The sequence below is a fragment of the Phalacrocorax carbo genome, chromosome Z, assembly GCF_963921805.1.
Source record: "Phalacrocorax carbo chromosome Z, bPhaCar2.1, whole genome shotgun sequence".
In the NCBI taxonomy this organism is placed as follows: domain Eukaryota; kingdom Metazoa; phylum Chordata; class Aves; order Suliformes; family Phalacrocoracidae; genus Phalacrocorax; species Phalacrocorax carbo.
In genome coordinates this window covers 65,022,975-65,045,316 of record NC_087548.1, presented here as the reverse complement: position 1 = coordinate 65,045,316, position 22,342 = coordinate 65,022,975, and the positions used below count along the sequence as shown (strand labels likewise).

General features: G+C 38.4%; 1 protein-coding gene across 2 annotated transcripts in view; it reads left to right on the top strand.

The window, feature by feature from the left end:
- The first annotated feature begins 9,151 nt into the window (after window positions 1–9,151).
- Window positions 9,152–22,342, top strand: part of CSNK1G3 (casein kinase 1 gamma 3) — a 73,686-nt gene continuing 60,495 nt past the window's right edge. For both annotated transcript variants that reach the window (XM_064437957.1, XM_064437956.1), the window contains exon 1: window positions 9,152–9,407. The gene's annotated coding sequence lies outside the window, so the exon portion shown is untranslated. The remainder of the gene's footprint in view (window positions 9,408–22,342) is intronic.

Here is a 22,342-nt window from a genome sequence, read left to right as displayed (position 1 = left end):
TTTGCCACTTAAGGTATGTAGTGGAACTGGGATTAAATGCCCTTATGTAGTGTGGATTCCACTGAAAACTGCAACACAGGGTATTCTTTTGCCACAGAGAAAAACAAAGATATGGACTTATGGCCAATTTGAATGAAAAAAAGTTAACTTCAATGAAGTGTTTTGAAAAGAGTAAATTGTTTACACTTTTAAAAGAGTAAACTGGGGTCGGACACACAGAGAGAAATCTTCAGTGGTACGTTGACTTCCTGTACCAAACTTAATCTGAAGGAATTTCCAATTTTCTTAAGATAAATGTCTTGCCATTTACTTTTTCATTTTATAATGCCACTTCACTTTTTAAAAACAAAAAATAACTACAAACCCAAGATTGATCTATGTTTTAAATGTATCTTAGAAATGTGTACTGATCTGATTTTTTAAATGATCTAATGATAAAACTTCCTGGACAACACTGCACCTTATAAGACTAAATCACATAGCAGCTGAAATAGCAGATGAACTTCAAGACAGAAAAAAGTAAAGTGATGGACATGGGGAAAAACAATCCTAGGTTCACATATAAAATGGTGGGCTGAGCATAATTATGTAGCAGCTGGACCTCATCTTATGAAACATCTGTGCAAAACTTCAGCTTAATGCTCTACAGAGTCCAAAAAAGAATATCGGATGTTAGGATGTTAGGAATTATTTGAAAAGTAACATGAAATAAAACAGGGGGATCATTCTGATCCCCTTATTTCAGAAAAGATGTATTGGAACTAGAAAAGATCCAGAGATTGGTAGCAAGGATGACCAAAGCATGGAACAGTTTCTTTACCCAGAACAACTGAGTAAGGTGTGATTTTTGCAGTCTGGAAAAAAAAGGCCGTTTAGTAAGGATTATGGCAGAGGTTGCAAAATCACTGGTGGCATAAAGTCTGCAGACCTTCTAACAAAAGAGCTAAGGCCAGGAGGAACCAAGTTCAAAACAAGCAAAATTCTTCAGAAAGCAGCTAAGTTTTCTGTGAATCTCCTCACTACAGGATGTTGTCAATGCAAAAACTTGACATTAATTCAAGTGGAGCCTGGACTATTCACATTGTGAAGGAAATTTATGAGGGATACTAAACGGAAAAAGCAAAGGAATTCCTTGACCTGAAAGCAATCAGTGACTGGGAAAGTACATGGGGGTGGTCTCATATATGATTGCTATGTTCTTGTTAATCCCTGGGCATTGATGGTTCATTCAAGTCCCTTGAACAAATAATGAAATAGCTGTGGAACGCTGGTTGCGTTTGTTCTCATGTAAAAGCCAAGGGACTGTTTCCAAAGGTTCTGCAGGCTTCCAGGCTTGCTGGTTCCAGTGAAAATGCGTCATTATGTCTTTAAGTTAGTCTGGTGTTATCTTTTTGTTAGTGTTTCTTCAGATAGGATTGCTATGAATAGAAAGCAGTTGTGATGCAGCTTATCAAAGTAATTTTCCTAGCAGAATGGGGCAGTTTTGTAAAAGTGAACTCTTTTTATCAGATGAAAATGGGAAGCATGTTGTAATACCTCTGGGCAGTGATGCATCTTTGTCTTCTGAAAGAAAAGGAGGGAAAATTAAGAAATATATGAGCTAGTCAGTTCAGGCATCCACTAGCTGCTTCAAGCCATTTATATTCCAGTGCCTCATCTGCTCATATAGGAATATAAATCAGGATATATTTTACCTTTGCAACCTTTAGAGGCAGAATATCACTATGGATAAAATGTGATCTGTAGAACTAGAAATTTGCATATGCAATTTGGATTGACAAAAAATTCTCTCTTCAATCTGATTGATTAAAGTTATTCCTAAATTCCTGGGACAACCGCACACCCCACCCCCCCCATAAAAATAATAGAATGTCTAATAATTTCTGTATAGCAACCTATTTGTACAAAAAAGCTTACATTGTATTTACCTCTCTACCCTTCCCACACAATCCAATTTTTTATAGAGCAGCTGACAGAATCTGTAGATTACAAATGCAAGGATTTTCACAGAAAAGCAATTCATAGAAATGTCCTTGATCTTGTCATAGTAATCACCTGAGCTTAGCATTTTTTCTGACTATACTATTACTTTTCATGAATAAAGAAGGCAAGTTCTGTGGAAATAGCCAGATTTTCAGCACATCATTAGTGACTTCCAGGAGCAAATTATATCATAGCAGTAACACAGGGCACATAAGGAGCACTTAAAAACAGACTTTTATTGAATTAATGAACAGGCAATGATGTTAAGGAAGCCAGGCAATTAGTACCTCATCCTTTATGCTCCACCTGATGGTATAAATGCTTTCTATTTCTGGATGGAGCACAAAAATCTTATTTTGCCCTCCAAATGCATGTGAATCCAATTTCCAGAAATTTAATAGTCATATCTTAAAAAGATCTGTAGGGCTGCTTTAGGGTTAATGCTCAAATAAAATAAAAGTTCAAAGCTTTCTAATTCATAACTAGTAGAAGAAACTCTTAAGAAATCAATAGCAGAGGTAGAAACATAAATAAAGCCAAGAAAATCTCCTTTTGAATGCAAGTTAGCAGCAAAGTTGTTTTTTAGGGCCAGATTCTGCCTTGCTTTCCTATCTCAATTGATCTCAACTTTCAGAGAAAACATAAAATACAGTGATCAATCCAGTGCAATATTTAAATCTGGAAAACTAAAGAAAAGCAATGCAAATCTGGATATGAATTCTACTACTGTAAAACTAATTATTTCCAACAGGAAAGCAAGACTTAGGTGATGATGGATATGATTTCCTTCTCTTTAATATTTCAATGAGAAATATGCATTCCCAAACATTTTAATAAAAGCCAGTACAATGGGACACAAATCGTCAGTGAATTCTCTAGTTTCTACTATACAAAACCCACTTGGTCTAGGTGGCACAGCCATAATTCTGCCGTGTGGCTCTCTATCTGACCAATTCCTCAATTTCAGGAAAAAAATTTAGCGTCAATGGGCAGAATGCTATTGATTGGGTGGGCAACTAGAAAGCCAAAAAGGGGAAAATGGAAAACCTATAGAATCTGTTCTGCTTGTTTAGTAGAGTGACAGACTTGAGCACCCTCATCATTTTCCATTAATCAACCAACCAGTTTTATAGAAAAGGCAAGATGGAAATGTACTCATAACAAGGCTGGAAAATGACTCCTAGAATGTACATATGGAACACAAATGGCATAGCTTTCGGTATGTAAGGGTAAAGGACAAAAGGAACCCTTGTGATATTGGAGAGTCAAAATTAGGGCATACACAGAATTAATGGCAGATACAGAGTCCAAAAGGTTCCTAAGGAAAGGTGGCACACAGGAGGCTTTTCTGTTGAAACAGAGGGAGCCCTTGACGTGTGCAAGAAATCTCGCGTACAGAGATTGCGGAATATGTGATCCCCTAATAATTAACAGGATATCCTTAATAATGTTATATGACATTGAAGGAAAATTAATTGGCTTTGGGAAAGAGCTGCAGTGATTCAGCAAGCTAATTAATGGGTCCCCTCATCTGAGCACAGTTCTGCTCCCCCACATACTTTCCATCTAAATGATCTCCTACTGTATTTGGTGACCTTTGACCATACTCAATACAATAGCACACAAATTAAAGTGGTGCTATTACAAAAAAATTTGTACCATCTCTCAGACTGAAAGAGTTTCATGGGAAGCAGACAGAATACAGACAGTGGTGGGATTTCCTTTGGAAAACACTGAAGGCCATCATCTGACATGTGGGAAAGAGCAACAGCTCCAACAGATGAAGAGAGGGAGGCAGAAGTGTCTACAGAAAAAAAAGTTTCTTCTGCATTTTTACCAGCTGCTTCTAATAAACCTTCCCTTTTTCCTTTGTTCACATAACCTATTCTGGAAATGATTAGTGGGCAGAGTGGGTGAGTCAGTTACTGAAGAACAGCAGTTAGAACAATGGTTGGAAAATGTAAATTTTACAGTGTAGAAGAGTTGCCTTGTTAGTACTCTTAGTGCACTAAGAGTTAGTGCTTTGTGACTAATTCACTATTTATTTTCTAAGATTGAATTAAAACAATTCATAAACTAGAGAGTGGGATTTGAAGGCAGGATATTGAGGGTAAGAAGGGTAAAAATCTAGAATCAGGCAAAGGACTATTCATTGCTCCTCTTCAAGGGAAAGGGTTAGGAAGAACTACAAATACTGCTGAAGCCACATCATGAATCATTTAGCAGATGGCATGAAAACCAAATACAATTTATAGTGTAGTTTGTGATATATTAGCAAATGCAGCATTAAAAACCCTGGAACTTGACTAATTGCTGTTATGAAAGGAAGTGGAAATATTGCAGAATAGCTTGAAACACATAAATAGTTTATTTGTACTCCCTGACTGTAACATTGAGGAAAATAAACACAAAGATGCAGTGCCTGAAAAGGTATTGAAAACAGTTACATCATAGCAGTATTTCTTCCATTTTTTTGGTTGTTTATTTTTTTGTTTAAATTCAACTTGCAGAGTTATGGAGACATTTCTAAGACGTTGAAAACAGAAAATGGGTTAAAGAGAATGTAAGGAAGTTTATACTACTGAAAAAAGTTACTTTAAAAAAACCCTCTTTATATTAATGAAAGAAAGCTCCATTAGTGAAAGTCTGTATCAGCTTTAAATTTAATTACACTTGGAATCATAGAATTAAAATAAAGAAATAGCTTTATAATGAAATAAATAAATTTATTTCTAAATATTCTAACACTAGGATCCAGTGTTATTTTCAACAGTTACTGGGAAGTTTAACTTTGAAAGTGCTTACGGGGCAGAAAACCTTTTCAAATATCTCCTTAAAATTTTGCAGAAATCCTTCAATCCATTTTTCTTTTCCCTAAATTTTGAGCTTTGACTATCACTTTCACCTAAATGAAAAAATACATAGCTTCTGTTCAACCTCTTGGATAAATGACAAAGTGATTACCATTGGTTGAAGCAGGTCTGTGATTAAATGCTTAAAAAAACATAAAATCCTCTCTGTCATGAAGCAGCCTTAGATTAACAATCAGATCACTTTTCACTACCTTAAAGTTGAGAATTCTAATATTTTGCCAAAGTGCCTGTGTTTCTGTACCTCATCACACAGTTCTCATGCATGTTGCCTTTTCAGTCCTTTCATTTGACATGACTCATAATTTTTTCATTGTGCAATTTAACAGGCTAATTCCCCAGTTGTACTAAAATAGACTTTGATGCAGCTGAGGCATGGCACTGGTGAAGATCTACATGTCCTCTTCCTGCTTTTTTTTGTGCAACTCTGATTTCTACCAGCTTTTAAAAGCTCATTGTTGTCCATTAATTTGGAAGGGATCAACCTGAGCACAGCAGTTTTTCACATCTCTCCCCCATGTAAGAGACACACCCCCCCCCCCGCCCAAGGTTATAGGGAGTTCTTCTGAAGAGAAATTGAGAACAACAAACTGCTGAGAAGTCACCTCAACCAACAACTTCAGGATTATGAAGAGGAAGTAGTATAACATTTGTATGTGTCAGATGACATATACATTCAGAGTCAGGCTTTGGTTTTTTATTTAAAGTAATGATTTTCTGTCAACTGCCTAATGTTTTGTGACATATGAGGATGATGTATTACAGGGATTCTCAAACAGGGCATGCTTTTTGCCACCATCATTAGCAATGACAGCACTACACTAGCAGTTGCACGAGTTCCTACCCCAGTCATGCACTGCAGAAGGCAAGCCCCACCTTTCTCTCTTGCGGTATTAACAAGTCCAGGTTCCTTGCTGTGCTCTCTACATTCAGTAGAGGACTGCAAAAGGCTCCTTGTGGTCTTGAAATTTTGGAACCTACAAGTGTGCCTCAACCCCAATCTGCGATGCATACTGCTAAGTCCAGCCAGGTAAGGCTTTCTCCTTCACAAACAGTGAGTGCTGCCAAACTGCATGAACTTTAGAACAAATGAAGAGTACTCAGTGTTGTTTGTTTTCTCTGTTTGCAGGCACACATTTACAGCAGCCAGGAACAGATTCCCTCCACTGTCTCTCCACATAGGGCTAAAAGTTGGCTAAGTGCTAGCTCATGACTCTCTCGTTTAATGTGTTGCAGTAATTTTTGTACCACACACTGGGAGCTCTTAGTCTAGAACAAAAATCCTAAGCTAAAGTTTAGTCAAACAGAATTTAGATGATCCATAAGAAGGAATTAATTTACTGCAGCAGCTTATATTACTGCCTCTTTAGCTCTATTTTTAGGTGTTCAGATCTTCTTAGGTGCATGGATTAAGTTACAGAATCCTGGATGGCAGAAATTTTAAAGGACTGTGGTCGAGATACTGCAGTGAGAGCAACCATCTAAATGAGCTTGATTGGCTCAAGTCATATAACAGTGGAAAAAAAGACCAATATTTAAAAGTGAATATGAGTTTAAAACATCAGATGGAAGGACGAATCATACGATTATTTCTTCCACATGTATGAAGAGAACAAAGATCTTAACAAACTGGATAGCTGTTAAGTTATTAAGGGAAATCTGAACTGTAATGCTTAAAAGGCAAAAGTTATGCCTGTAGGGATTTTTAGTGCAAGTTCTTGATTTAGTAGTATCTAGTAATTAAATATTTTAACGTGTCATGGAGGAATAAGTTCATCAGAAAAAACACTGTATAAATGAAATTATGTAGGCTTCTAGAAACAGATGTTGAAATCTCAGTGCAAAACAATGACTATTTAAATGAAAGTTGAAATTTCACAGGGATTGAAATCTCTTTCCAACTTTATGTTAAAGTACTTCTAAAAAATAAAAAACTTTGAAAAGTTAGGAGGCATGGTATCTGGCAAGCTCTGTTATTTTGCTGTGTGCAAGAATTTTCAAATGATTCCGTGAAGGCAATAATGCTTAGTCTAGGTTTAAATACTGGAAGTACTTTTTCCTTCACTTGGAAAGCATTCATGCATGTACATTGCAAGGTGCATCACATTATAAAGTTGAAGTCACAGCATTCCTTTCCTGTTTTATGTACTTGATATGCAGCATGGTACATCTGTCATGTTCTTAATCACAAAATCACAGGTTGAAAGAGGGCTCAGGGATCACATGATAAGAGTAGAAGCACATTTTACATGTGTACTTTCTTCACCACTGCAGCCTAGCTGACCGTATTTCTAACCACCCCAAACAGATGCTCTTTTTGTTTAAAATTCTGAGGTGTGGGAGACATCTTTCCCTTTTGCCTTATGTTCTTCGCCTAAATTCTACAATTACATGCATGTTATTATGTAATCTCTTGAGTTGAACTAAAGGCCAATTAATTGCCTTTTTTTTAAAAAAAATCAGAAATCATAACTTAACTAGAAAAATACCCTACAGCTTTTACATAAAAGTTAAGTATGCACTTGTTAGGTTACAACAACCTGTTTAGAAAAGGTCAGGAAAGGCAATATTAGTATTAGTGAGAATGTGTCCATTTCTGATTAAGGTTTATGGAAAATTTGAGAGCAGAGCCTACAAAATATATCTGGAATCACAGTAATGCAAGACTTGTTTTTGCCTCTGCATAGTTGCTTCTAAGGAACTATGGAATGCTTACATGTCTGGTGGGATCCTGCAATACTAGTCGGAACTAAGTATATGCTCACTCCTCTGATAAAACCATCTTTTACAGAGGGGAAACTTTTAATGCAAAACAACACAAACCTCTCTGCATTGTCCCAAGACTATATCCTGTATGATGCTAGAAAAGATCAGGTAAATTACTGGAAGAAAGTTAGATGTTCTGAAGGTGAATCTGTGCTCCACGTGGTAAATGAAGTGTTACACATTTCTGTGAATGAGTGACAATGACGTTATGGAGGACTGCCTTACACACCAGCACACTACAAAATACTTAGCATAAATACAGGACAATTATCAATGGGCTTAAGTCACAAGATCACAGCCAAACATCAGCAAAATCTTTTGTAATGGGAGTAACAGCACAGATTGCCTTTGAAGGTTTTTTGGCAAAGGTAATTAGATGTCTACTGAGACTAGGAAATGCACAGCTGGGGAAAAGAAGACTGAGCGAATGACTTCTTAAAAGTCTTTTGCAGCTGTATTGTTTTTAATTCTTTGTTCTGCAAGGATTTCTAGAAGGTCCTGGAAAGATGCAAACTTTCCCTGAAAAACTATCTGGGAAAGCAATACTTAAGATATGTCAGAAGCTCCAACATTTAACCTTAGCATCCTCTCCCCTCCGTAGTTATAATGACTGTAAAACAAGGTGTTCATAAACTTTTAAAGCTATTTTTAATTTTTAAAGTGGAAAAAAATTCTTTTTACTTAAAACCTTAGACCCTCAGTGGCCTGATGAGAGAACAAGAAAAGGGCCTCAAGACTTTTTTTGCACAGGTGTGGGCACGAAGCGTATTATATACCATCCATAGGTCTGTTTTTTAACGTTTACGTGGTAGTTCTCACAGCCATCAAGGGAGAGCGCGGGGTTCCGACTTCCCCGTTCCCCGCCCGGGTGCGCGGGGAACGCCCGAGGCCCAGCGAAGCCAGCGGCGTGCAACCTCGCCCACGCTAAGCACCGTGCGAAGCAAGCGCCGCCGGCCCCGTCAGTCGCGGGGACTACGAGACGGGCAGTGCCGTTCTGGAGAAACTACCAAACGTCAGCAGCCCGACGTCAAAGGATGCTGGCGATTTGGGTCTGGAGCCCAGCAGAGGGTTAAGGAGAGCTGGCTCCGCCGCGCCCGGGCACAGAGCAGACTCGGGCAGCCAGCCCTTCCCGCGTAAAACGGCCACCTTCGCCCCGCGGGGCAAAGCGCACCGGCTCACCGAGGCTTCGGGAGGGGAGAGGAGCCGCTGAGGCGGGGGGGCTCACGGCGCACCGCCCGCCGCCCCTCCCTTCAGCCGGACCTCCAAGGTTCTGCGGGGAAGCGGCAGGGCTGCCGCGGCCGTGGACCGGCGGTGAAGAACCTCCCGCTGCCCACGACGGCGCCCCGCCGCACACCCTCCCGCCGCTGCTGACCGTTACCCGCCCCTCAGCGCTGAGGCGGGACCCAGCGGCGACGGCTCCGCCGCGCCCATCCCCTCCCCATTGGCTACCTTCTCTGCCCACCAGCGAGCCCCGCCCCCGGGGTGTGTGCCTGGCGTCGCTTCTCGCCTCCCGAGTGGCCGGCTGGCCTGTCAATCTCTCGGCCGAAGGGTGAGAGAAGCCGGTCGCCCTTGGCCGAGCGGGCGCCTTTCTTGCTCCGCTTTGCGTTCGGCCGACGGCGCGGCTTACTCGGCACCTCCGCGGCCGGCCCCACCGAGCGGCTCCAGGGCTGGGCAGTGTGCGGGATCAGTGCCCGAGGTGAAGGGCTCGCCCCGGCCCTGCTGGCCATCTCACGGCGGAGCTGCTCCCCATAGCTCCTCCACAGCGGCTCCTGCCGCTCCGCCCAGCTGGTAGGTAGCTGTCCCCAGCCGCCCTTGGGAGGGTCGCCGTCCGCAGCACCCCTCCGGCCGAGGCCTCGACCGGGCTCCCTCCCGCGGTGGCCGCGGGACGGGGCTGCCTGCCCCGCGGCGGGGGAGGCGGGCGGTAGCGCCTGAGGCGCGGGCCGCCGCGGCGCGCGGCCGGGGGGCGGCCCGAGGGGATCCCGGCGGCGGGAAGAGGGACCCTCCCTCTCCCGGATGGGAAGAGCCGTCGCTGCGGCTGCCCTCTCTGCCTGAAGAAGCCTTGCTGCCGGCTTGTGTGGTTTCCTGGCTAATGGCCGGTTTCGGAGGTGCTGGCGGTGGTTAGTCCGGCCCAGCATTCAGCCGGTTTTGTAGGAACAAGTGTGTAACTTCGTTTTCCTCTTCTGTAGAAGCAGGTTGCTGGAGCGCGTTTGTACTGCCTTGGCTAGCAGGCGAGAGGCAACCTGAGCTGCCAGTGGTGATTTTTTCCTTTGAAGTTGTTCGCAAACACTCTGAATATAGTGCTGTTGGGTTCGATTCATGAGAGTGTCTAAGGGTGATACTAAAGGTGATTCGGTGTGAAACTTTTACATACCTTATTTTCAGGCTTCACTGTTAACTTTGCTGGCAAACGTTTAACGGGTGTTAGTGATGTGCTATGTGTAAAAGGAGTTGGAATCTTTTTAATGCGTTTTGTATGTAAGATTATTTGTAAGTAGGTGTGTAGTTATATGCCGTGCAAAATTTATTTTGCATGTTCTTAAGCATGATCATAAGTGAAGCACACTGTTAAGCTTTTTAAGCGTTGTTACGTGGGCTATGACTGCTTGTAGTGATAAACAACTTATCTGCACTGTACACTCACACCTTTTGTGAACACTGATCAATGACAGCCAGGTGCATTTTATCCTGAGTTGCGCTGGGATGTAAAAGTCCAAGACGGGAGTAATGCGATTTTCCCTTTTAGAGGGAAGAGATGAGATCGAGGTTTCTTTGTTAACTGTATTTTAGGAGATGTTTTCTACTGACATCAACATCCTTTTGTCGTTTTGTTTTGAATGGAGGAGTTTCAACAAGTGAAACAGTATTTGCAGTGGAAGTGGTATTTTATTGTGCTGGCCTGAAATAAACAAATTACCTGGCAAAGAGCAGATTAGTTCATCAGCTGAGAATGACCTTCAGCTAATGAAATGAATCTTCTTGTTTTGCTATTGTACTTTTGAATCAAATAGATGTATTTGCTTATAAAATGTAAATTAATTTCAGAATCTAGAATACCAGTTCTAATACAGTAATACATCACGTTTCTGTAGTTTTTTTCTCCTGTGTGATTAAGATTACCTGTTTGTTTGGAGTACTTGCAGGCCCTGTTTTAATAACCTTTCTGAAGTTGTTTTTCCCTAAAGGAAAAAAAGTCACTGATTCTGCAAAAGAGCTTTCCCTCACCCAATTTACCTTTGTACAATTAACAGACCTAATCTATGTCCTGTGGTAACTTTTCACTTTTTAACAGTCTCAAAACTAGAGTAAATACATTTTTAAAGCTGATGCAGTGTATCAAAATTTAGTGTACCAACTGCATCTGCAAAGTGTATCCTATGAAAATAGGATTGTTTATGCCTCAGTGGCGACTATACTAAGTTGTTCTGTGATTGGAGGTATCAAAGTTACATGTATTTGCAACATCTTTACTTTTGTCTTAAAACTGTGTTTTAATAAAATATTGGGAAGTCTCCTGGTGTTTAAGATGAATTTACTTTAGTTATGACTTTGAGACAACAATACATCAAATGTGAGGAATAGGGAAGTGGCAGTAGTTTTTTCCAGTAATTATAAAAAACAGCTTTCTAAAGAACAGAGTACTGATCAGCTGTATTAACTATATCTAACTTTCTTAATGAGTCATACTAGCTAAACAGATTTTTTTCTAGTCTGTTGTAAGCAAAACATATAGCTACCTCTTGTTCCTTAGGTTTTTCTTCTTACTTTTAACTGATTGTTTTGTAATAGCATACACAAAAGTAATAACATAAAGGCACGCGCAAACCACAGAAAGAACGAAGTCGTGAAGGAGTTTGGGATGCTGGTTCTTCACACTTTAAGCTCACTGATTCAACTGGAAACTAACTAGAAGGGTTTTCAGTCAATCCTATGTACCCCACCCAGTGTTGTATGTGCAAAAGAGCTGACGCAGTGCTTAGGGGAAGAGTGGGACAATGCTTTTCATTAGCAGACTGTGGTTAGATGATCTTAAATTGATCAGGATACCTGTGTGTTATTTAGCAATGAAAATGGGATGGTATATTCCCAAGGAGCAACTAATGTACCCTGGAAGAGTAGGCAAAAGCGTAAGAATTATAATGTTTGCTTTGCTTCTGGGCCTTTAACGTTCTTTCAAAGGTGTTTGTGACTCCTATATAATTGTTTTCCATGATCTATTAAAAAGTAACTTTTATCTAATTGTTATGTATGTACTTCCTGGAAATCCTTAATTTTAATTTTTCTTTTTTTTTGCTCTGCAGGCATTTTAATGGTTCCTCAGTGCTGCTGCAGAACCAATGCAGTGAAATCAAGCCTGCTGCTACTGAGCTTGTTTTTCCGAGTGTATTTCTGAGTAGCTTCCTAGACATTGTCACTGGGGTTCTAGGGGTTTGTGGGCCACAGCTGAAACAGTTCAGTGAAAAAAAAGTTGTGTGTTTAAGCTAAAGAGTTGCATAAATTAAAGCAGAGTAGTAAGAAAGTCATTAAAAGCTAGGCTGATGATCACAGATAAAGACAGTGACTGGAACATCTGTCCCTCTCTGTGACCTTAGGTAAGCCACTTTATAATTTAATGTCCTCTTTCGGCATTGGGAGAATGTAGAAGAGGAGCCATTACACACCAGTCAGTGCAGTAGAATTGGATTTTTGTTGCTTAGAGAGCTTTCTTAAAACAGTTCTTTCAAAGGAAGTTCTGAAACTCTTAGTAAGTGGTATTCAGCTATGTTCCAAAAATATAGGTGAATTTGTTTGCATCAGATTTGGCTTACCTGTTATATTTAGTTTTAGTGTTCAGTAGATATGTTCATTACCTTTAAATGAATGAGTAGGAGGATCCTTTCTAAGAAAAAGTGCAGAAATATTTGTAAATATTAAATAGGCAACACTTTCACAATACTACAAATATGTTTACCAGTGCATTCTCCTAGGATGTTTATTGAACTGCATTATCCTTCATCTGTTGCATAGAGCATTTTTGTTGGAACACGTTTCACGGTAGTTTCCCTTCATCCACTCTTCTTTCTCTTGTTTATTCCTTTATCTGATGTTTTTCAGTATAGCTACATGTAAAAGCTCAGCATACATTTTAGGAAAGCTTTTTAATACAATGTAGATAATACCTACTTTTGGCTGATCAGAGAGGGGTATTTTATATGCAGTAAGTGTACCATGTAGGTATGGAAAGAAGACAATTTTTTTTTGCTATTTGTGTGTCTAGTATCCTATTGCTGCCTTGTGCAGTAGATTTAGGAATGGGAAGAGACATAATAATAAATCAGAACTGTTGCTGTAAAAAAATTTACTCGGGTAACTCTAGGTGACAAAGTCCATGACATACCCACAGGTAAGATTTGCATACTTCAGGTAGGTTTATTACTTAATCTGACTTTGTGTAGAACATCATTAATGTAAGTACACCAGTGTTTTCCTATAATTTAAGCTTACTAGCCTGTTTAACTTCAAACATACCAAGACCTTTTAAATAACTGTTTTATATAACTAAATCTGTTGGTAATTTAATGTAACTTTCCTAGAAAGGATTTTTTTCAGGTTATGTGAATATAATTGCCTGTGTCGGAATTTATATTCTTCATCAATCACATGCTTAAATTATCCTATTTTCAGTTAAGATGGGATGTGGACTATAGCGATGGAGGATAATGTCCTCTGCAGTAGTACAAAAATACTGAGAGGTTTTATGATACAGGGCTTAGATTCCAGTTCAAAGTATGTGGCTTGTCACACTTTCTTGTAGTTTCTGTATTTATTCATTGCATAATTTTTGAGGTGCCATGCTCTTTATTCAGGGAAGTGTGTACAATAACAGAAAGCAGATGGAACAGTTTCAAACAGAATCATAGTTAATGGTGATGTTTGTGTGGCGGTTAGCCTGTGGAAGTCACTGGGAGGTGTGCTGTCTTCTGAAGTGCACTAATCTGAATGTGAAACAGCGGTCACTGAAATTGCATCACAGGCTATTGGGAAAGACATCCTCTCTCCTACCAGATATTTCTTCCCTTGCCCCATTCCTGGCTGTGCAGTTTTGTACCTCCACTCTTGCTCTGGATCTGTCTCGTGAATATTCTGCTGAGTTGATTCAGCTTCTGTTCAGTAGCAAGTTACTGCTGAGTGTGTGAACTTTCTACTAGGTTAGCGAGTGAATGGCTTTAGAGAGGCGCTGAGGCTGGTCTAAAGTGACCAGCAGGTATCTGTGACCAGATGCAGCAGCAAAAGAGCACCATCATGCTGACCTGTTATGTTGTCTGATTGCATTTTTCAAAACAAAATTTCAGACTTGGATTGTCTGTATTGTAGCCTTAAATCTGTTCTCTTTGGTTCAGTTTGTCCTTGGGCTTGAGGTGCTAATTACCTAGTAAACCTTCATCTGTTATGTTTGGAAGGCTGCATGGGATGTATTTTTGAGGAAAATTACTGTTGTGTTTCAGAAGTATGGGCTCCTTGGCAGATTACCTTTGTGATGCTGGAACTTGTGATTTAGTCCAGGGTAGGACACACCTTTGTAGCCTAGAAGAAAGTACTGTTTAAAAATTGTATTGTTATGTATAGAAAAATCTTGAGTACCTTTCTGTATTTAAGGCACTAAACACTTTCATTTTAGGTCTTTATATTTGGACTTAAATGAAGCAGCTTGCATTTCATGTGAAGACATGGAAGACTTTTCAAGTTTCAACAGCTTTTTTTTATTGTAATGATATAAAACAATATTAGAAAAGTATTCAGTGTTGCTTTAGAGGAGTTCCAGTAGCTTAAAATGAAGCATATAATTATTTTCAGATATTACTGATATTGTTGGTGTCAGCTAAAAAGAGAGCTCAAGATGTAACAGAGGGAGGCCTGGGAATACTGTGGAAACATGGAAGATATCCAACAAGCTGAAGCTACTGCAATGAGGTTGTGTGGGCATTGAACACTAATCTGTAGAGAGCAAAGCTTAGCTAACATTGCTTTTGAGGAACAATTCTCTTAGTCTGCATCTATTTTAGCCTCTGTAAGGAGTAAATTAAGAGTGTACTACACAGTGCCGGCATCAAGATAGTGACATTTTCTCATTTTAGTGCATGAGAACTTTGTTTTAAATTAAAATTGGTGTAGTTAGTTAATTGCCATCAGACCTTGGCAAAACTGATGTCAGCAGCATGCAGGTTATTTTGTTCTCGGATCTTTTTATTTACACCAGATGATTTAATGTTCAGTATTGTTTGGTTTTGTATAAAACTTTGGTAGACCTGTTTTTTTCCACTGAGTTTCATAGGAAGTCAGTGGTTTAAGTGTAATTTATATTAGATGACTAATGAGGAATTTAAGATCTTAACTGTGGCTAACTCTTCTTTAAAGTCATGTCCCTATGCATCTTATGGGTTCAATACAAAGATGACAAGCGTGATTCTGATTTGTGGTGTCAGGCTTTTTTATCTTTAACATTTTATTCCATATTAAACTTATAAAGCAAGAAGAAAACTTTATAGAAGCCTTTTTGAAAATATTACGCTGTAGTTTAATTTAAGTAAAGACATTTTAGGTAGCTGTTGCAGTGAAAGCCATGCATGGGGAGGCAGGGCATTGCAAGTATATGTTAGTAAAGTACTTGGAATTTGCTGCTGTAGAAAGTACCTAATTTATGGAGACTATTAAAACAGCAGAATCATTTGATTGCAATATAGTTTGTTGTTGTCAGAACTTTGACAGATTCATAGCTGCAGAACTTACTCTGGAGATATTTTCCTGTACCGTGGGTTATGCCTTTCCTTATGTGCAGAGTTGACAGGAACATCTATGGTTAACATCTGTTGTAAGATTGTGTATTTGCAGTGGCAAAAACATGGTCTAATTAAGTCTGAGGTCCTTCATGCTAGTTTCTGCCTCAGACAGAATAGTTTGGATTAAACCACTTGGCTGATTTGGAAAATAAACATAGGGAAAGACCTACCATTATGAGGTGAGAAGAAAACCCAAAACAAAACCAAAGAAAAACTCTCACTCAACTTACCAACTTGCTGATAAGTTCTGGTACTGTTAAGTTAAAGCATGTACTAGTTTTGATGCAGTGGTTTATCAATATCTTCACAGTTACTTAGTCAAGTTCTGCTGAGGTCTGAGGCTTTTGGAAACACCAACAGAGCTGACAGTCTGGGAGAAATTCTACAAAAATAAAGTCCTGACTCTGTTCACGTCTAGGTTGCATGAACAGAGCAACACTTTTCCTGGAACCTGCTCTGTCATGTTGATGGGAGATCTCTGTGCTGCTGGGCACTGTAATGTAACAAAAAGTTACTTTCCAGCATGTGATTTTAGCACTTTCTTTGCTTCTACCCAGGAAAAGGAGAAAACACGACTCCAGCAGTGCGTGGGTGACTCAGACTGTGACTTGGGCTTTGCCTGAGCTGGGGGTCAAAGGAGTGTTTCCCACCTCTTGGATCCCAGTGCACATATCCATGCTGGCCTGGTGTGGAAGAACACCCTTTGAGCTGCAGTTCAGTATAGTTGTAGTTTCACTAAAGTAAAAGGAGAGCTATAGGGGGGGAAAAAAAACCCCAAGTGATTCAGGAACAGCTGAGAGGGCAAATGAATTTTGGTAAGGTCAGAATGAGGAAAGGTGGAGTTTCTTAAACATGCTCCCAGTAGTTCTGTGTTGTCAACCCTGTGAAACTTAAGTACATGCATCTGGAGGTCTGGCCTCCTAAAAAGAAATAATGTTCAATACTACTGGTAATAGATGACTGTCTTATGGGATCAAATAATGATCTGTCAGGCAAGAGCATGTGATGTCTTACTTTCTAGCTTGTTTTTTCAGGAGCACAGTAGTTAATGTTTGATGTGACTGCAGTTGCAAGTCGAAAAATTCCAGAGCTGAAATCATTTAACTTGAATTTGGCTCCCCTTTTAAGTGCTTACAGTAGAGTATGACCATGTAATTAAAGATAGGGGTGAGGAGGAATTGGTCTCAGTGAATTAAATAGACGTTTCATTTTGAAAACTGCTATTCACAATTGCTAGAGCGCACAATGTACTTTATCCTAACCAAATGCTAACCTGAAAACAGAATTGGTTTCTTTTGGGCTTTTAGAAGATGTCTTTTTTCCCCCACATAGCACTGCAGGGCTTCACCATCATGCTTAATTTTGTCTTCAGACATAGTTATGGTGTTAGATCAAAGGTAATGCTATTCTTTGTTTTCTAACTTTTAGATGTGTTCAGCTTACAGTTTCTTTAGCCTAGCTTTAAGCTAATCTGTACCTTTCAGCTGCTCTGCTATAACAGTTTAGTGCTGATGGTACAATGCTTGTTGTAGAAAATGGAAGCATCCATTATGTAGCATTAGCTAGCTCAGCATTAGCTTTCTGTCAGCTGTGGACAATATAGCCCATTTAAGTGTGTGTGGGAGGGTGGTGTTGGAAAAGTGAAAAAGCAAATTACTGGAATGCTGCTTAAGCATCAGTTATCTTCTTTCTCTGCTCCTTAGTAAACAAGCTTAATACTGTTTTATTAGATTTATGAATTATTCATTGTGTTATACCACTCCTTTCTGAAAACTCAGTTTCAACTGTTGCTCTAAAATGGTGGTTATATGATTCTGCAAGAAGGGTGAATACACAAAAAAATTTTAACCAAGTAAATGCATTCACTTACATGGAATCCTAAAGTGAAGTTGGTGGGATTTTGCAGTGGAACCCTATAATGAAGTGTGATTTGTGGATTAGGGCCAAACTTTTCTTCTAGGTCAGTGAGAAAATAGAAGTGTTTATGCACTGAACAGAAAATAGCAGTCTTTCGTTGATGTTCATTTTAAGTTTACAGAGATGGAGAGATTGCTTGGGGATCTTAATTGTTATGTGGCTAGTCCAATCTGTCACTTGGGGAAAAACTGTATTGAGTCAGGGTGACCCTGAGTACTGTTCCTGTCTTCTGATATGACAGGATTTTGACCAGAACAGGCAATTGGGTGGTGGAGAAGGCTGTGTTATTCTTACTTAGCTAGCAGGCTTTCAAGTGACAAAATTAAATGTATGGATCAGATAAACTTTGGATATTGATAGCCCTCAGATTACTTCATGTGACTTTAAACCTTGGTATGAGAAAAATTACAGTAGCTTAACCAGAATGGACTTTTAAAACAAGCTTCAATAAAGATAAAGATATATTTTTGGTTAGTTTTTGTACAGAGGAAGCCTTAATTAGATTTTATGTATTAAAGATTATCCATGGCCATATGTGGTTTGCTGATGAACTTTCCCTGGTTTATATATATATTATTAGTGACAATATATTAGTATAATTACTAATAGTTTATTAAAAATTGAATGCATTACTTCTAGCTAATAAATATTATAAATTATAGTCTATATACTAATAATTTATATTACATTTGCCTGTATATAGATAGTAAATATTATATAAAAGCTCATTCTAGGATCTTGAACAAATTACGTTCATTGAAAAGGTGTGGCAGTTGATACTGTAAGAGGGAAATTTAATTTTTTATTTTTATATATATACACATGTGAGTATATTTTTTATATATACATATATACAACTTGACCGGAAAATGTGGCTTTTTAAAAGGTTTGGTTGTGTAAATTTTATTCATGAGAAAGCCACTCAGACTTACCTTGACGTTTTCAATTATGCGGCTTATTTGAGTGAGTCTCATTTGTATGTGTTTGTGGACTGAGACTGTGTGTATGTAGACTTCATTCAGATACATAAAACTTAATGTTGTATGGGGAGTATCTTAGAAATCTGTAAAAGTAAAATAGATTTTTTTAAAAAAGTTACTTTCACAAATTCTGATAATCTCATTTGCATGCCAAAATTAATAAATTCTGTTCTTGTTTTGCTTTGCAAAACTGTTCTGTGGATTTTGAATGGGGTTGTTATTACAGAAGGTAGAAGCAGAACAAGACTGGGTGCTGCCTGAACAGTATGCTTGAGGTAGTCATAGAAAGTGAAGAATCGGGAAAATGTAGACTTTTAAGTAAAAAAGAAATGGTAATGTAGATAGACCTTGAGATACAAATGCCACGTTGTTGGAAATGCTGGTAATGCAAACAAAACTTAAGTGTCCTTGTGATGTGTGGGAATGCTGAAGAGCACAAATAAAAATAAAAGTGTTTTGAGGCCATGTATACTGAGAAACAAATTGCACAGCTGAGCTCCTGTGTGATCTGTTATAAGGAGATTTCATTTGCCTTTGAAATTAGGGTATTATGTTTGCTTTCTTAAAATGGTGTGTATCTTCTGAAGTGCAAAGAGTTTGATCTGCATGTGATAAAGGAGTAGTAATTGCATTGCTTGTTTCCCCCCTTTGCTGATGAAAATTAGGAAGGATTTTGAGCATATTGATACATTGCCTACGTGGTGGAATTAATGTACCAAATGTGGGATCTGGTCTTCAGTAATTTGAAAGGCCAGCTGGCTGGGAAAGAACGAACAGTAGGCTGAAAAAATTCACCCTTGTTTCTTGGATTAGTTCACATCAGCTGCAAAAAATTATTGGGTTTTTCAGGGAAGAATGGTATTGCTTCAGAGAATTTGCATGTTCCTTTTAGAGTGCTTCCAAGGTAGTTGCTGACTGACTGAAGACAGAACGATAAGTATGTATGAAACAGGAGAATAAAGCATTTTTAGATGAATCAACTAATATCTGAAAGTCTGATGAATCTTGAGGTGTGATAGAAGTGGTAGACAGGAAAAAGCAGATAGTGCCAAGCTGTATTTTGTCTTTTATGTTAAAAGACTTAACCTCAAAAATTAGGCTGTGTTAGACTTGGAAAAGTTAAAGTTCCCTGTATATATCAAGTGGATTACATGGTTGTGAACAAAATGAGTTACTGGTTAATGAGTGGTCATTATGTTCAGGTTACACTTAGAGAACACCTTCTAAGAAATGTAATGTGATACAGTAATGAGCAATTTCCATACATGTTCCTGACAGCTAGATAGATAAATTGTGTCAGGAGAAATTTGGAAATTTTTTTGTTTGCTTTTCAAACTCACGTCATGAGTGTGTAACATCTGTGGAAGCTCTACATACTGAATATTTCAGCACTCATTTTGTCCTTAGCTTTGACTGAGGTGCTAATGATTTTGCCTTTTCCTGCTTCTGAAATCTGGAAGATGATGAAGTAATATTCTTAAGTCAAAGAAGAATGTTGGTTACGTTTGAGTTATGCAATGACTCTTTTAATATCTGTTTTTATTTTGGAGTTTGTACATGAAACTATTTTTCTTTTCAGGCTCAAATTAGTGATAAAAGGAAACCATCAAAGTGATATGATACCAATATTATAAGCATCTATTTGCATGAAATATAAAGCTACAGACAAATTTATTTGTCATATAAATTGTTGGAATAGCAACTCCATCTTTTTGGTTCATGTGACCATCATGTGAAGGTTGGAATTTCTTTCACTGGACTAAATTGAAAATAACAATATTTAATGATTAAAGGGTGGATCTATTTTTCACTTTAAGTAAACAATGAATCTTACTAAATTTTATATAAATTTAGAGATATTTTCCAACTTAAATTCTAACCAACAGTTTTTCTATGGTAAAAACTGCTGTCTTAAACTTCCAAGGGTCCTTCAGTTGTGAAACTTTTTGCTGTGGATTTGGAGTTTCACAGGTGTCATCTGTTGCATGGAGACACATATATATAAAAATGAATGAAAATGGTGCAGTTGTCTTGGAGCTAGGCTAGAAAGAACAGCTTACTCTTTCCATGAGGCATACAAACAATACCAGAAATAGTTGATTAGATATTTTTAGATAGTAAGTAGAAAACTGTGTGGGTAATATTAGATAATATTTAGATAATTGTGTATTGATTACCTCAGAATGAACCTCTCATCCTGAGCTTGATTTCAGATTTGTATGAATTAATTTTTCTAATGTTAAATACTTCTAAAGGAGTTTTGCTGAATAAAATTCCATGTTACTTTATCTGTGGTCCAAATATATTTGCAACATTCGAATTAATATTGGCAATTGAATGTGACTGTTTTCTGTCTGAAATAAGGGGTCCTTAGTAGGTAAATTATTCCATAAAAACTATGTGTAACATTAGAGGAAGGCTCTTGGAAATCTTCGGCAGAGGCACTAGAAACTTTCTCTGCCCGCTTCTAGAAGGTGTGAGGAGAAGCTTTGCTGCTAGATGAGTGTCAGTGCCAAAAACCTTGAGACCTTGGGAATAGAATTATGTGAACAAGAGAAGCTTGAGAGGTGAGAAGAACTGAAGGTGTGTTGAAATGGTTTGTTTCATGAAATCTCTTCCTCCCTATCTCTAATGCTACTGTATGCTTTTTCTAAACCTAGGGGAAAACCTTAATATATATACTTAAAACCTTAATATACTAGCAGTGATATAGGATCTTGTAATTATACTCTGGAAGGTAATGCATATGATACCAGAGGGAGCAGTTATGGTTGCATGTTTCATTTAACTTTGGCATTTCTGGACAGCAGAATATTTTATTTGGCAGCTTTAATATTCTCTTAATAGGTTTGTTTAAGAGTAAATCTGGAACATGAAAAAGGGATGAAGTAGCTAGTAAGTTTGTATTTTAAAGGTGACTTGCACATCTGAATGTGAACATTGTTATGACACACACCTCGGAATATGTAAACTACCATGTAGTTACGGTGGTGCTGCTGCAGCAGGCTCAGCCATTTGAGATGTATGAATAAAGGTGCTTAAATGAGTTAGTCTTTTTACCCTGCCTTACAAAGGGTCCTCAACAGTATTGTTGCAGAGTAAGGTTCTCGTTAAGTGGTATATAGTCTTTGGTAGTGTTAACTGGGACATTTTCAGTTGAGACTGAGCGATGTATAGATATATATCCCTGTAATCTACGGATGTCTAAAATGTTTTCTAGGTGTCACTTCTTCCTCTGTGCCAATACCTGTATTAGAATTTGAACTCTAGCAGCCTGCCACTTTCTGACAATAATTTGACTTTGACCCTAAGGCAAACTTTAAATGGGATGTTCTTATGTGAGTGTGGCTGTGCAAGAAATTACAAATACTTGTGTAATAACAAAACTCAATGATGCTTTAAAATTGCCAGCTCAACTGAGGCTTTGGGTTCTTTTTTCCACTGGTAGATGTGAAAGAAACTGTGTTTGAGTGTGTGTGCATGATCTTTGGTAGTGGTACAACATAAAGAACGGGCAGGTGTTTCCAGGGTACTTGAAAAAGGAGAACTTTTTAATACAAATGTGATTAGATTACTTGATGAAATTTTTGTGGCCTAGTGTAATTATCCTTTTTTTATTATAGCTGGTGTTGCTATAACCGCTCCATTAGGTTTTGAATGCTGAATCAAGGAGGAAAAGGTTAGGAGGATTTAAAGGAAAAATTCTCCAATGTAGGTTTTGGGAAAGATTGTTTTGCTTCATGGATTTTCTGTAGCAGCGTTAAGTTTGATCAATGTCTAATGTGTTCTTTTGGGTGAAATGTGAGCTTGGAACAATAGCAGCAAAGCTGTTGAGTATACTGGGTGTATAATAGAATAGAAGACAGAATAGAGCCTAAATATGTTTTTCAAACTTGCCCCATGTATATAGTATTACAGTATTTTTCTTTAAACAGTTTTCTTTAGATGTTTAGGCAAATATTCTTTGAAGTATAAATCATTCAGGGATGATCATCTATTTATTAGGGGAAAA